Consider the following 15,494-nt stretch of genomic DNA (forward strand, 5'->3'; position numbering starts at 1 on the left):
TGAATTCAATATAAAGGATTGTTAACTAGGAATAACATTGTTAACTAGATAACTGAAAGGGTAAATTGAGAACTATAAGGTGTAATGGAGACAGCGACTGCAGAAAGCAGCTATCACCCTAGGTATGAGGGAGTGCAGGGGAAAATGTTAGAATTATTAAAATTTAGAGGCTCAGTGGAAGGAAGCTGTGAGCTGAAATTCAGACCACTGAGGACGGAGCACTGCTGGGCTGGTGCTGATGTCTCTGATTGGATGTGATGAAGCTAATTCTGTGTTGAAAAACTGCAAAATGGCTTCAGCTACTGCTATGGGGAGGCCTTGCTGCTGCCAGGGTAAAATAGCATGGCCGGGGTGATGGTCATAGCCACCCGACAAACTCCTCTCCATCCTTCAAGACCCAGTTCAGATATCACTTCCCCTTAGAAGCCTTCCTGATCTCTTTCTTCAGATAGGAAACCCACAGGAAGCAAACAGTAAGGAGAAAGTCCTGTCTTCCCTCACCAGCCCTCTCTAGCACCCCTAATGTCAGAAATTAAGTAGAAGTCAGCTGGCCAGACAAAAACACAATTTGCAGTGACTCAAATGACAAAAGTGACAAAGAAGAGTACAGAAGGGTTTTGGAGCTGAGACACCATGGTGTCATAACTGGTACAGGAGTCTGCCCATCAATGCTGTGATGCAGGAACTGCTATTATTCCCATTATACAGATGAGGAACCGAGGGTCTAGAGAAGTCAAGGGCACTTGCCTAATAAGTCGATGTGGCAGCGCCCTGATTTGAAGCCAGGTCCATCTGTTCTAATGGCAACACTATACCAAGTTTCCTTCACATTTTTATGTGAAGAAAATGTGAGAAAACAGAACAGTTTTGAAGTCCCAGCGTTGTTGAGTGGGCAGCTGGGGGATGAGGTGGGGTGGAGGATTCAGGCAAGAGCAAGGAAGCAGGTGTGAGGCAGTCCTGACAAATGTCTCCCAAGGAGCTACTTTAATGTCTCACTTTACGGTCCTTTAAGAAAGTTGAGATCTTTATTCTTTGATCAAAACTTAGCCACCCAACAAACTCCTTTCCATCCTTCAAGACCCATCTCAGATGTCACCTCCTCTGAGAAGCCTTCCTGATCTCTACAAAGCCAGCCATGCCCCCCAAGGTACTCCTGTAGGACTTGGTGCAGACACCTAGGTGGAGTTTACATGTCTATATGCCACTAGATTGTGGGCTCCTGAGGGCAGGCCCAGGTCTATATAGGCTCTGCCTGGCTCATGGTGGGCACCCAAAGTCTAGTGATACTAATAAAGGCTTTTTTCTTCCAGAAGCTTGTTTCTGTGGGAGCACTGGCAACTTCAGGACCATATTTTTGACTCATTTTCTGCCTTTCAGTAGTTCTCGGTCTAGTGGTGAAGACATGTTGAAAAAACACCGAAAAACAAAATCCCCCAAGTTTAACTCTTCACCTCCCACCTTTTTCAACCTATTCTTCTCACTTCAGTAGGATGCAATTGTAACCTTCTGAAGCCCCTGCTAAAACCTTCCAAAGGCTTCCATTGCTCTTAGGATGAAGACTAACTCCTGAACGTTGTTGCTTAATCCCCTGACCTCTGTCCTGCACCCCTCAACAGCCTTGCACTTCACCACTCCCCTTCTTCCTCCTTCCCCTCCACCCTCCCAGTTCCTGAACCTCTTCACTTTCCCAAACCCACCAAGCTCTTTGCATCCTGTTCTTTGCAGTGGGGATTCCTCTACCCAGAACCGTTTCCTCTGGCTCCCCCTTTTTTTTTTTTTTAAGAGAACTGGTTTTAATTTAGAAGAGTGTCTTCAACTATCCACTAATATATATATATATATATATATATATATATATTTTTTTTTTTTTTACAAAGTAACTTTCTCTACCTTATTTCTTTTTTTTTACAACTTTATTGGAGTATAATTGCTTTACAATGGTGTGTTAGTTTCTGCTTTATAACAAAGTGAATCAGTTATACATATACATATGTCCCCATATCTCTTCCCTTTTGTGTCTCCCTCCCACCCTCCCTATCCCACCTCTCTAGGTAGTCACAAAGCACCGAGTTGATGTCCCTGTGCTATGTGGCTGCTTCCCACTAGGTATCTATTTCACATTTGGTACTGTATATATGTCCACTCCACTCTCTCACTTTGTCACAGCTTACCCTTCCCCCTCCCCGTATCCTCAAGTCCATTCTCTAGTAGGTCTGAGTCTCTCTGACTTATCTTTTATGTCTGGGATGCTGAGTCACTTCCTCCAAGAGGTTATTGGCAGGGTAACCTGATGCTCCTGGGGCAAACTGTTCCTGACCACGCCCCTCACCTACTGAATTGCAATGGCCTTCGCTTACCCAAGAGGGCAGCTCCCTGCACGAGGCAGGTGCTCTGTAAAATCAATTTGAATGAATGAATTAAAAACTTAAAAGCAACAAAAAACTAACAGCAGTCTCTCCAAGCTGTTTTGGAAGTCACAGCTGCCTAAGACATGGTGAAATAACTTTCCCGTCTAGGGACCTTGTGAAAAGGGGTGCTCTGGAATGGGGTAGGGGGCTCTGACTGGGAGTCAGAAGATAGGGTTGGAGCCTCGGTGATCTGGACCACAGTTGCGGCTATGTTAGTGTCTTCATCTGTAGAATAAGTATTGTAGGGGAGGAAAAAGCCTTTTCCTCTTCTCCTAGGTTCTGCAGCTGGGGCCTGGAAACTGAAGAAAGACAGATTAACAAGAAAAAAAAAAAAAGCACAGTTTATGAATGAGTGCAGCAGGCATACATGTGGGAGAAATGCAGTGATGAGTGCCTCAAATGGGCTTATATAGCATCTTAATGAAAAACAATAAATTTGTAGAGCAGTGATAAGACAAGGAAAGACTGGGTAGGAAAATACATGGGAAACTAATAGAAGATAAGGATTATTTTAGTAAGCTGTGTTATGGAGAGTCCTCGCGGCGCCACCTCTGGGCTGATAAGAGTGTAGAATTGTCTCCCGCAATTAAGAGTCTAAGAGTTGTCCTCCTGGGTCCTCATCTTCCTAGTACAGGAGAAGGAGACACCTCTGCAAATGGAAATTTATGTTCTGCTTTTAGGCAAATAGGGGGTGAGGGTGGTGAGCTCTTTTTGTGTCTACTGTGTCTCAATTGTCTTCAGCTCAAAATAATCCTTCTGCCAAAGTGGCATATTTTGAGGTGGCATATTTTCGATCCCCTACAGTCTAAAAATGCCTGTCCTTCCTGACATACAGGGCTGTGATGTGATGGCACATATGGAAACTGTGCAAACTGTAAAGTACTGTATGGATATCATGCATAAATAGTTCCATGATCATTATCTCCAGGAAACTGTCCAGGCGGCCGGCTTGCCAGCTTTGTTCACTGCCGTCCAAACCCAGACCTTAAGCTTTCCATCTCCTTCTCCCTAAGGGCCAGGCCAGTCTTTTTACAGAGAAGACGCATCAAAGGCCCAACGGAGGATTTTTATAGTTCAATGTTGCACAAACTTCCTTCTTGAGAGATAAGGAGTCTGGAGAAAAGGTGGGAAGCTAATCTAAACTTCCTGATCTCCAGCCCCTCCCCCTACCATTCCTGACTCCTTTAAGATGAAGCCTATACGCTGCTCCTGACTTTTGTTTATATCATTCATGATCCCCCTGCCCACGGTTTTCCTCTGCGGGACTTTCCTACTGCTCTCTGTGGAAGCCAGAGAGACACATCTAATAAAAAGGACCCAATGCATCCCCATAACCCCAGGTCCCCAGAGCCATAAATCAAAGGATAGAGCTCTTTGAACATTATCCAGCTGCAGGAATGGGACATTCCAAAGAAGAATTAAAACCACCCTGAAACTGACTCCTTAACAAGGCAAAGACATCATGGAATAAATATTAATGCACCCACTCTATGTCAAGTATTTAACATGTTTTGTAACACTCAAACTTTACATCAACTATCCCCATTTTATAGATGAATAAATTGTGTTCAGAAAGCTTTTAGTTAGATGGATGGACGGATAGATAGACAGACAAATGGTTGGGCAGATGGATGGAGAGGCTTCTTGCCACAGACAAGAGAAAGTACTTGTATCTTCCCCAAAAGACAGAGCTGCCAAGTCACATTTGGTTTCATATCAAAGCTCATCACAGGAAAAGGCTACGCGTGTCACTAGACCAGTGCAAGACAAGGCCATGTGATGGCAAAGCTGTTCCCTGAACCCAAGATTATAGGGAGGATCTTTCAATTTTTAGTTGCAGCTTTGGAGTCAGAAGAATCTGAGTAGTGGCTCCACCATTTACTTCCTGTGTGACCACGGACAAGTTACTGAACACCTCTGTGCTCAGTTTCTTCATTTGTAAACTGGAGGACTACCCAGCCTAATAGTGCTGTGAGGTTTACATTATATTGCTCGAATAGAGATATTTGTTAAATATTTTAAACAAATATTTGTGTTAAATATAAGTCAGTTTTCTCCTCTCTGTCATGTAGGCAACGTGAAAACCACTGCAGAGATGAGCTGAGAGTGGTTAGAAACTCCCCTGTGGGGGGAAGACTCCAGATACAGCTGAGTCGCTCCAGAGCGTGTAGAGCTGTATGCCTCTGGGATTGAGAAAAGACTCTTTTCTGTTCAGGTAGCCAAAGAGAAAATGAGTTTCCCCTTGTCATGAGGAAATTGAAGGTGATTCTGACTCTGAGTGACCTCTGAACTATGGCTTAATTTCAGTGGCATCTGAGAAACTCAGGTCCAGGCTTCCCAGGGCTCTGTTCTTTCAACTGAGAGAGGAACAGGTAGAGAGAAGCGGAGACGGGGACAGAAAGGGATAAGGGCTGAAGACCTAAAGCAGCCAGGAGGCTCATTTTCTTTTCCTGACTTACCCTAAAGAAGGGTATGGAAGGAAAATATATTCCTTACATTGTGTCAGGATGGGAGTGTGAGAGTGTGTGAGTGTGTGTGTGTGTGTGTGTGTGTGTGTGATTGTGAGGATGGGTGTATGTGGAGAGGGGAGTCTGGGAGGGAAGTGGGTGTGGCTGCTTGTGAGAGGCTGTATGTGTGCTTGTGGGGAGTGTAGAAGGTGGGTGTGGATGTGTGGGAGGCGTGTGGGGAGAAGAGTGGGTATAGGGGTGTGCAGATGTGGGTAGGTATATGGGGATGGGGGAGAGCGTGGGGAGGAGAGTGGGCCTGAGTCATCACACTGAGGGGATAAGCCCAGCAGATGCATAAAATCACACAGGTCTAAGCATTGTTAACAAGATCTTCTTCCCTGGACATTTGTCAATAAGTTTATTTTCCAATCATTCACTCATTTATTTTCCCATTGTCAACACTGATGTACAGGGAGAAAAAGAAAAATATTGAAATCCCTGAAAGACTTACAGTCTTGGAGAAGGCAAGACACAGATGAGTTCAGCAACAATAGTGAACCCAATGCCGAGTGCCAGGCACTGTTCTGAGCACTTTGTGTGTACCATCTGGTTGCCTGCTCACAACGACCCTACATGATATGTCCTATAGTGACTTCCATCTCACAGAGACTTGTAACTGGTCCAAGGTCACACAGCTTGTGAGTGGGGCTGGAATTCTCATGCATGCAGTCTGGCTCCTGAAAATGTGCTCTTAAGTGTCACATCGTCTATACCATCTGTTCCCAGCTGACCTACAGGGCTAGGCTACGTCCCTTGTAAAGGACTGGCTGCCAGGGAGCAATCAGCCCCTGAGAGTCTTGGTGCTCTAGCATGTGTGAATGCTTCACCCGTTGCCCTAGGTCCGCTGCTGTCTGGGCCCAGTCACTTGCCCCCTTCCTCTCCTTACAGCTCTTACCCTTTTCTACTTCTCACCCCAAGATTAGGCAGAGAGAGGTATAGAGAGGAGACCAGTGTAAATTTAAGGGCTCATCTGCCCTCTGCCCATCTGCTTACCCAGCAGATCTGGTATATTTTTCACCCCAAAATCCTCTGTCCTGCTGATCCTGGGAGGCTGTGCCCATTACAGCCACCTCGATTCTAAGCCACCTCCACCATCAGGGTTAGACTCTGGGGTAGGTCTGGCCAAAGTCTACTAGCCTGAGAGACAAGGAATTTCCTGGGGAATAACTAAACCCCAGGGAACCAAATGGAGGCCGTTGCAGGGTCAGCCCTGCTGTCTCTCCTCAACTTTGCCCCAGCCTGTCGGCCACCGCCCCTGCCCCTCCCCCCATGCCCTTGTGCCTGGGTCCTGGGGAAAGAGGCTGGCGAGGACAAACTGCAAGAGCAGATTCATTCAAGCCCCCCCAAGCCATCGGTGGTCAGAGCATGGTGACCCTTAATAACAGGTGACAAAAGCAAGATGAAGAACTCCTCCTGGGGTTGTTCTTTAAATCACCGCAGGGCTTAGGTGTGCTGAGGGGATCAGCAGAGGCTGGGGGACACAGTGACAGCTGCAAAAACGCCAGTGCCGGAGGTGGCAGGGCCAGCGGTGTGTGTGGCAAGAGGACAGCATGCAGATGTCGTCTGGCGACAGACTGGGCCCATTGCTCACACACGAGTCACTATCTGGGAGCGCTCAGAGACAGAGACATTTTGGTAGGGGGAGCAGTTTGAAAGGGAACGGGGTCACACACTAGTGAACGCTGGGGTGAGAGTATGCTTACTGTATGTTATCATTTCTGGCAGTTAAAAGCCCTCATTTATAAATGCTCCAAAAGCCTGTGTTCCTGCCTGAGGGCGGGTGGAGGTTTTAGCAGTACAGTACAAATGTTGGCCATCATCTCTTCTAAAAGGAACAATTCGTGCTCGCTTCGGCAGCACATAGACTAAAATTGGAACGATACAGGGAAGATTAGCACAGCCCTGTGCAAGGATGACACGCAAATTCGTGAAGCGTTCCATATTTTTATATATGTATATGTATAGCTGATTCACTTTGTTATACAACAGAAACTAACACACCATTGTAAAGCAATTATACTCCAATAAAGATGTTAAAATAAAATAAAATAAAATAAAATAAAAGGAACACTTCAACAGAGAGCCCCAGCTGAAAGAGCCAAGGGACATTCCTCAACTGTGTTTGTCCCACCCCTGGTGTCCAGTACAGCCGGGAGGTCATCTGAGCCAACTCAGGCCAGCCAGCAACCTACGACCTATGGTCTAGCCCCAAAACGGAGCCAGGCCGATCATATTCCCACCTCAGGAATCTGAACCAAGAATGCTGAGATGCGCAGGCAGTTAGCAGAGGGGCTGGGGCCCACGGGAATGCGTTGGAAGGTCCCACCCGGCGGAGTTGGAGCCGCCGTGGTGGGGGGAGAGGCCAGGAGGAGGCAGGCAGAGACCTGGGTAGGAGAAGGTGTGCAGCGAGAAGTGAGAAGACGGTGAGAAAGGCAGCGACAGAGGTGGACACCACGACCCACAGAATCCCCAGGGCCCCTCAGTCGCAGCTCCAGCCCTGACTCCCTTTCTCCTGAGGGGCTCTCTGTTCCATGGAACCAGGAATCCCGAGTATCTGATGGCCAGGGTGACCTCCCTGCAGGAGGCTGGGGGCGTCTGGGTTGAAGGAGACCTGATGTTCAGTCCACAGTGGCTTTGCAGATTACAGCCAGAACACTGAAGGATGGTGTGAGCAAGGAGCAGAGTGGACGTGATGATCAGCTGCCTCCCGACCACATCTGAGGTGAAGCAAGAGGAAGTTGACTTTGGAAGCCTTCACACAACTACATCGTGCCTCAGGCAGGCAGGGAAAACGGTGGAGTGGTTATTTCCAGGGATCCGGCAGCTAGACTGCCTCAAATCTCAGCTGCTTTTTCTGTGAGAACCTGGTCGTAAATGTACTCTTCTAAGTCTCAGTTTCCACATCTGTAAAATGGGCATGGAACAGAACCTCCTCCCTCAGGTTGTTGGGGGTCTCATGGGGTTTGCCTGGAAAGCAACATGCTTGGTCTCTCCTTTAGATGCTATAATTATGTGCGTAAACTCCTCCACGAAGGGCAAGAGGTAGATTAGAGGCTGAGGACTCTTTTTCCCTGTAGAATTTTCTACCTGCAGTGACCAGCGTGGGCTTGTCCGATGACAGGAGCACACACCCCTTCTCTTTGTCCCCCCTCAGGGCCTCTGTGGGGAGAGAGGCTTTCAGAGTCACTCTGGCGGCAGACAGGCCTTACTTAGCCAGGCTTATTAATAGGAGCCGTGTCCATTTCTGTCTTAAAATAGCCATAGAAAGTTACTTAATATGAGCTTCCAGGTGGGTGGTCAAATTGCTTTTATTGTCTTCCTCTCAGGAGAGTTCAAGAACAGCCATCTGCCAGGCATAGGGGCCTCCTGGCTCCAATGAGAGGGGCCTGCCCAAGGGAGGGGCACTGGACTTGGAGGGCAAGAACCTTGGCCTAGAACAAGGCCCCACCACCTGCATAGCTCAGGCTCTAAATACTGAAGTTCTAAATACTTTAAGAGGGTCTCTGCCTAGAACAAGGGCCTTGCAACAAAAAGTCCCTTCCGTGACCTCAAATTCCACACCCCGCCACCTGCACCATTACTTGCCCTCTTTGAATTTCTTACTCATCCCACTTCCAAACCCTATTTAGCCATTACACCCTCAGGAACCCTCCATCCACTGTGGACACACACTCCCTTTATCCCCGGATCCTCGTTAGAAGGCTCTCATCATCTTTTGTTTTAACAGAAGTCTTCACTCTCTATGTAGCCCTTCAGGAGAAAGTTGCTCACCCTCTCAGGTCCATATCCTACACCTCTGAAGTAGAAGTGGTGGCTGGATTTTCCTGGCTTCCCTCTGTCACTTCCACAACCGTTGCTTGTCCAGACTCACAGCTTTCTTTGAGCCTCATGCCATCCAACATCTCTCCTCCCCAATACTGAAAACTGTCCAATGCTCATTCACTGAATCATTCATGGCCTGGCTTTCAGTATTCCTCTCCTGCTCAAGTCCTGTGTCACCCTAAGAGATTTCAGTGCCCAGGCAGACAACTGACTGGACTGTTACTTCCTTGATCTCTTTAACTCCAAGGGACCTCACCTCTACTCTGCTTCAGCCACCACTCCCAGACCCCACCCTTGATCTTGTCGTGACCCAGGACTGTGTCATCTGGATTCTAGTAACCTCCTTCATGGTTGCATTGTCCCACTCTTCTGGCTATCTCAAGCCTTCATACCCATGATACCTGCACTCTGACCTCCAAGAGACCCCAGCTCTTTGTTCCTTTCCATTTCCTCCAGTCTATCAGTCCCCCCAGCTGGAAGTCCAGACTTGGTAGGTGATCATGTGAACTGCACTCACACCAGTACCACCAGTTTCCTTGCATGCTAACCAGCTATGCCTTCCTGCCCCAACAAATTCCAGTTATTTTCTTCCAGCCTCCATGGAGACCGTTCAAGTCCTGCTCTTCAACCTGTGCCTGGGACTTCCCCTGCTGATTCCTCTGTTACAACCTCTCCTCTCTGCTTCAACACTCTCACTCCTCCGATATTTTCCTCTTGCCCTATAAATCTGTCCAGTCTATTGCATCTGACAAGAACTCTCCTAAGTTCTTTCTATCAACCTCCAATTTGAGCTCCCCCTGCAATAATCTATTCACGTGTCCCCTCTTTCTCTTACACATTCCCCAACCCACTGCACTCTGGCTTCTGTCCTAACCATGCCATGGAAACTGCTTTCCCTAAAGTCATTGTTCTAGGTACTATTACTGTGTAATAAAGTACAAATTACCCCAAAACGTAGTGGCATAAAACAACCATTTTATTATGCTTGTGCATTTTGAGGGTCTGGAAGTCAGATCGGTCACAAAGTATCGCTTGTCTCTGCTCCATGATGATGACCAGAGAGACCTAGACGCGCCTCTCTATGTGGTTTGGCTTCCTCACAGCATGGTGGCCTCAGGGTAGTCTGGCTTCTTACATGGCATGACCTAGTGTTCCAGGAAATGAGGTGGAAGAAGCATTGCTTTTTATGATTCAGAAATTGTGACTTTTATAGCCTCAGAAGTCCCATAGCACCACTTCCACCATGATCACTAATCAAAGTGGTCACAAGCCCTCCCAGAATCAAAGGGAGATAGTATAGACCCCATCTCTCAATGGGACAGAGGCAAGGTCATATTGTAGAAGAGCATATGGGATGGGAAATATTGTTACAGTCATCTCTGAACGATACAATCTGCAACAGTCTTCAATGATCTTCCAATGACCGATTCCAAAGGATGTTAATATCTTGATCGCTACTGTATTTGTTATTGCCGATCATTCCCTGCTTTGTGAAACTGTCTACATCCATCCATCTGGGTTACCACAGTCTTCCTATTCTAGACAGACCTCTGTCTATATCTTCCCCTTCATGAGAATGTTCCCTAAGCGTCTATTCTCAGCCCACAGCTTATCTCACTCTTTGGCTTCTCTCCCATGGCTTCGGTTACCATCTACATTCCATTAACTCCCAAATCTATCCCACACAGACCTTTTAAGCATTGGACTATATACCCATCAGCCTGGTTGATGTGTTCATAAATACCTCAATTTCAGCGTCTCCAAAGTTGAACTCACCATCTTCCACTTTAAACCGTCTCCTCCTCTGGTATTCTTTCTCTCTCTTAGGAATACCCAGTTGTCCAAACTTTGACTCTTCCTTTTCCCTCACCTTTCACATCTAATTACTTACCAAGTCATGCTCTTTTTGTCTCTTAAATCATTCTACAAATTTTGTTATCATTTTACAGATGAAAAGATTGAGAATCAGAGAGGTTGTTATTTCCCAAGGTTAAACAGCTAGCATCTATTTCGTCTTTCATGTGTTAATCAAACACTTATTGAGTACAACTAAGCTCTAGGAAGTGGAATAAAAAAAAGTTATGACATGGTCCCTGGTCATTTTCATGGAAGAGATTGGCAAGTAAGCAGTAGATTACTATAATGTGTGATAAATGCTGTGATTATGGGAAGCATTGGGTACAACAGGGGCAATGAGTCCAACTGGGGGTGGGAGAAGTGAAGGTGGGGGCTGTATTAGTCATCTATTGCTATGTAACAAATTATACCAAACTTTAGCTGCTTAAAACAGCAAACAGGTATTAGATCACCATTTCTGTGGGTCAGAAATCTGGGTACTGCTTAGTTGGTACCTCTGGCTAAGGTCTCACAAGGCTGCAGTCAAGGTGTCATCTGGGACTGCAGTCATCTCAATGCTTGACTTGGGGAGGATTCATTCTGAATCAATACCCCACTCACCTGGCTGTTGGCAGGCCTCAGGTCCTCAATGGCTCTTGGCCAAACGCATCAGTTTCTTGCTATGTGGGCCTCTCCCTAGGACTACTCACAACAAGGCACCTGACTTCCTTGAGCAAGTGTTATGAGAGAAAAAGAGTGAGAATAAGGCAAGAGGAGAGGGAGCCCAAGATGGAAGCCATGGTCTTTTTGTAACCTAGTCTTATAAGTGATATCCCATCACTTATGTCATATTCTATTTCTTAGAAGTGAATCACTGGGTGTAGCCCACACTCAAGGGAAGGGATTGCACAGGGCATGAAGACCAGGATGAGGCACTCGCTGGGGAACATCTCAGAGACGGTCTATCATAAGGGTCAGGGATATCTGAACTAGACTCAGAAGGAGTTAGATAGGTGAAGAGCTATGTAAGACCATTCTAGGCAGAGAATGCTATATGTGAAATAACTTGGAAGTGAGGGAGGGAGAGCTCCTGGAGTTGGAGGAATTACATGTTCAGGAAGGTTGGAGTGGAGGCTGCCATCCATATGGAGATTAGAATGCAAGCTGATGTTGATGACCAATTCTGTCATCCAATGGATCACCTGTGCCTCCCAACTTAGTGTCAAATCCTTGCTTAATATGCTGTTGTCCACTCTATGATTTAACCAAGTTTTAAATAGTTAATCAACATTGGATATTTCACATACACAACAAAGCTTCATTATATAAAAAGATAAAGAAATTGAACTTGAAATCTCTTTTTTCTTTACAAAACCTCAAAGATGCTCAGAATGATATTCCAGTAGAACACATTTATAAATCATTACAAATGTGAAAAGCATGACTAGTATTTTCAGTTATCAGTGGGTAAAGATGACTTAACACTCTGGAATGTATTTAATTTTTAAATAAAATTTTACATTGAAGTATAACACACAGAAAAGCCCACAAAGTACAATTCAATGAATTTTCACAAAGTAAATATCACCCAGATTGAAAAAAAAAAAAAAAAATCACTCTCCCCTCCAAATCTCCATTGTGCTACCTCATAGTCGCTCACTCCTTTCCAAAGATACCCACTACCCTCATTTTTCTCATCAGAGCAGTTTTTCCTGTGTTTGAACTTTATTAAATGGAATAATATATTCTGTACTCTGTTCTTGGTGCTCATTATTCATTTTTGTGAAATTCATTCATGTTGTTTAAATGTAGCAGGGACTGGTTCATCCTCACTGCTGTATAGTATTACATTGCAGTGCTAAAACACAGTTTATTTCTCCATTCTGCACTGGATATAAATTTAGACTGTTTCTAGTTTGGGGAAATTAAGAATAGTAGTGTTATAACCATTCATGATTATGCCCCATGTTGTACATATGTACACATTTTTATTTGGTCTATGCCTAGGAGTGGAATTACTGGGTCATTAGTAGATTCAGACAGTTTCCCAACGTGGTTTTTACCAATTTACACTCCAGGAGCAATGTTCCCAAGGTGGTTTTTACCAACTTACACTCCAGGAGCAATGTTTATGTGTTCCATTTGCTCCATATCCTTGCCAACACTTTGTTTATTGATATTAATGTTTTTACTATAAGTTATTCTGAAGTGTGTACAGTGAGACCTTATTGAGGACTAATTTACATGTCTCTAATAACTACTGATATTGAGCATTTTTTCATATGGTTGACCTTTGAATGTCTTCTATCATGAAGTGTTTGCTTAAACTTTTGCTCATTTCTCTATTGGATTTTTTTTCATATTGCTTTGCAGACATTCTTTATATATTGTACTAATTTCCTTGGAGAGCCATAACAAAGTACCATCAACTGGGTGGCTTAAACAACAGAAATGTGTTGTCTCACAATTCTGGAGGCTAGAAGTCTGAGATCAAGGTGTTGGCAGAGTTGGCTCCTGCTGAGGGCTAGGAGAAAAAGTCTGTTTCACAATTTTCTCCTAGCTTCTGGTGGTTTGCTGGCCACCTTTGTTATTCCTTGGCTTGAACATCTCTGATTTCATCTTCACATGGTATTCTCCCACTGTACGTGTCTCCATATCCAAATTTCCCCTTTTATAAGGACACCAGTCATATTGGAGTAGGGACTCACCCTACTCCAATATGACCTCATCTTAACTAATTACATCTGCAATGACCCTATTTCCAAACAAAGTCACATTCTAGGGTGCTAGGGCTTAAGACTTCAACATATGAATTTGAGGGAGAGGGACACAATTCAACTGATAACGTTTTTTGAACATTAGTTTCCTAGTCTGTGGTTTGCTGTCACTCTCTCAATAGTATTGCAGTAGATTAAAGGTGACTATAAATTCTTTTTCACTCTCCCATTGAGAATTGGTGTTTATTACTCCCTCCCTCTGAATCTAGGCTTGCCCTGTGACTGCTTAATCAATAAGACATGTTGAAAGCAATGCTGCATCAGTTCTGGTCCTGGCTTTTGAGAGCTTGGGCAGCTTCTACTTCTTCCTTCTCTGGAAGACTTGCTCTTGAGACACCAGTCTGTTAGAAGTCCGAGCCATATGGAGAGGCCGTGTGGAGGTACTCCTAAGTCAGCAGCCCTAGCAGAGCTCCCAATCGATAAGCACCATTGATTAACCAGTCATGTAAAAGAGCCATCTTGGACGTTCCATCTCAGATGAGCTTTAGATGACGCAACCCCAGCCAGCATCTGCCCAGCTAAGCCAGCCGACCCTCACCTTCATAAGAGGGAAAAAAATGACTGCTGTTTGTGTCAATAAGTTTTTTTTTTTGACTGCATCATGAGGCATGTGGGATCTTAGTTCCCCCCCCAGGGGAACTAACCCGTGCCCCCTGCAGTGGAAGCGTGGAGTCCTAACCACTGGACCGCCAGGGAATTCCCATTGTGTCAATAAGTTTTGATGAACAAAAGTTCTTAATTTTAATGCATTCCAAGTTTATCAATACTTTTCTTTAGGTTTAGTGCCTTGTTTAAGACCTATTGGCCTCCTTCTAGGACATGAGTCTTCTCTATGTTATATTCTGGAAGCTTATTGATTATCTTTCACACGTTAATCTACATTAGCTAAATGATTTTTGTGTATGATATAATGTAGTGGGGACATATTCCTTTTGAATTTAATGACAATAGTAACTTTTTTGAATTTAAAATTAAGCGTGGTATAAAACACCAACATAGTAGTAATTTAACCTCACAAGTAAGCAAGAGAAAACTTGACATCTCCATAATTATTTTACCCATCTGCTAACCTATCACTCCCCAAATAGGTCTGAAGACAATGGAGGATTAGTTACTTATTCATTCATAAAACATTTATTGAGAGATTTACATTTATGTGTGCCAGATTCTGAACTAGATGCTGAAAATAGGCCTCTCTTCATGTAATTACAATCTTGTGGGAGAATGGGCAATAACACGTAATTTAGATTATGCTGAGTGTTACGAGAAAAGCAGAGATGCTACTGGAGACCAGGAACTCCTAACTTAGTCCAGGGGGAGGTTGGGGTACATCAGAGAGATTCCTCACAGAAGTGATGCTTGAGACTCATGGGATGAATATTAATTATCTAGACAAAGAATTGGAGGGATGAAAATTCCAGGCAGAAAAAAACACAGCATGTGCAGAGAACTCCAGGTAGGGAATAATCCAGCATGTTAGAGATACTAAAGGAGTCTCATGTGGCTAGAGAAGTGAGGGTGAGGTGGACACAAAATGAAGCTGGAGAGGTAGGAAGGGGCTAGACTTGTAAGCCTTCTTAAAGGAATCCAGGTTTTATCCCAGGAGCAATGGGTTGCCTTTCAGAGGGTTTAAGCAGGGGAGGGGCATGATCACATTTGTGTTTTTTGAAGATCACTAAGGCTGCCTTGTAATACAAGGTAGATGTTAGGCTGCAGGCCTGCAAGGTAGCTGTTAGTCCACAGACCTGCAAACCTTGTAAGAGTCCAGCTGCGAGGCTGAAGAAAGGGCCTGGAGACAACGACAGAGACATTAAGTATATATTGGATAGTGAATCTTACAAGTCCAAAGCGAAGTCCTGGAGTGACACCTCACCATGTACAGCAGACAGTGGCAGGACCCAGTAGCAGTCTTCTAGAGGGGAGAGGGTGGAATCTACCAGTTATAGGGGGTATTGACGTCAGGTTGGCTCATCAATTACCAGGGAAACCAGCAGCTGGAGTGGAGGTCAAGCGCCATAGGCCGTTACTGATTAAGCCCTATGATTAAGAGGATTGAATAGTCGTGTGAGTAGGGTGTAGGTGAAGCAGGGACTGGACAGCAGGGGATGTACAGAGAGCAAGACAACAGCCATCTTGAGGGCCCT

The 15,494-nt window shown here is 45.0% G+C and overlaps 1 non-coding gene across 1 annotated transcript; it reads left to right on the plus strand.

Moving 5' to 3' along the window:
- The first annotated feature begins 6,756 nt into the window (after positions 1 to 6,756).
- On the plus strand, positions 6,757 to 6,862 carry LOC117197358 (U6 spliceosomal RNA). The gene has a single exon (XR_004477933.1). It is a non-coding gene; the product is annotated as a U6 spliceosomal RNA (small nuclear RNA).
- The last annotated feature ends 8,632 nt before the right edge of the window (positions 6,863 to 15,494 follow it).

The sequence above is a fragment of the Orcinus orca genome, chromosome 1 (assembly GCF_937001465.1).
Source record: "Orcinus orca chromosome 1, mOrcOrc1.1, whole genome shotgun sequence".
NCBI classification, from domain to species: domain Eukaryota; kingdom Metazoa; phylum Chordata; class Mammalia; order Artiodactyla; family Delphinidae; genus Orcinus; species Orcinus orca.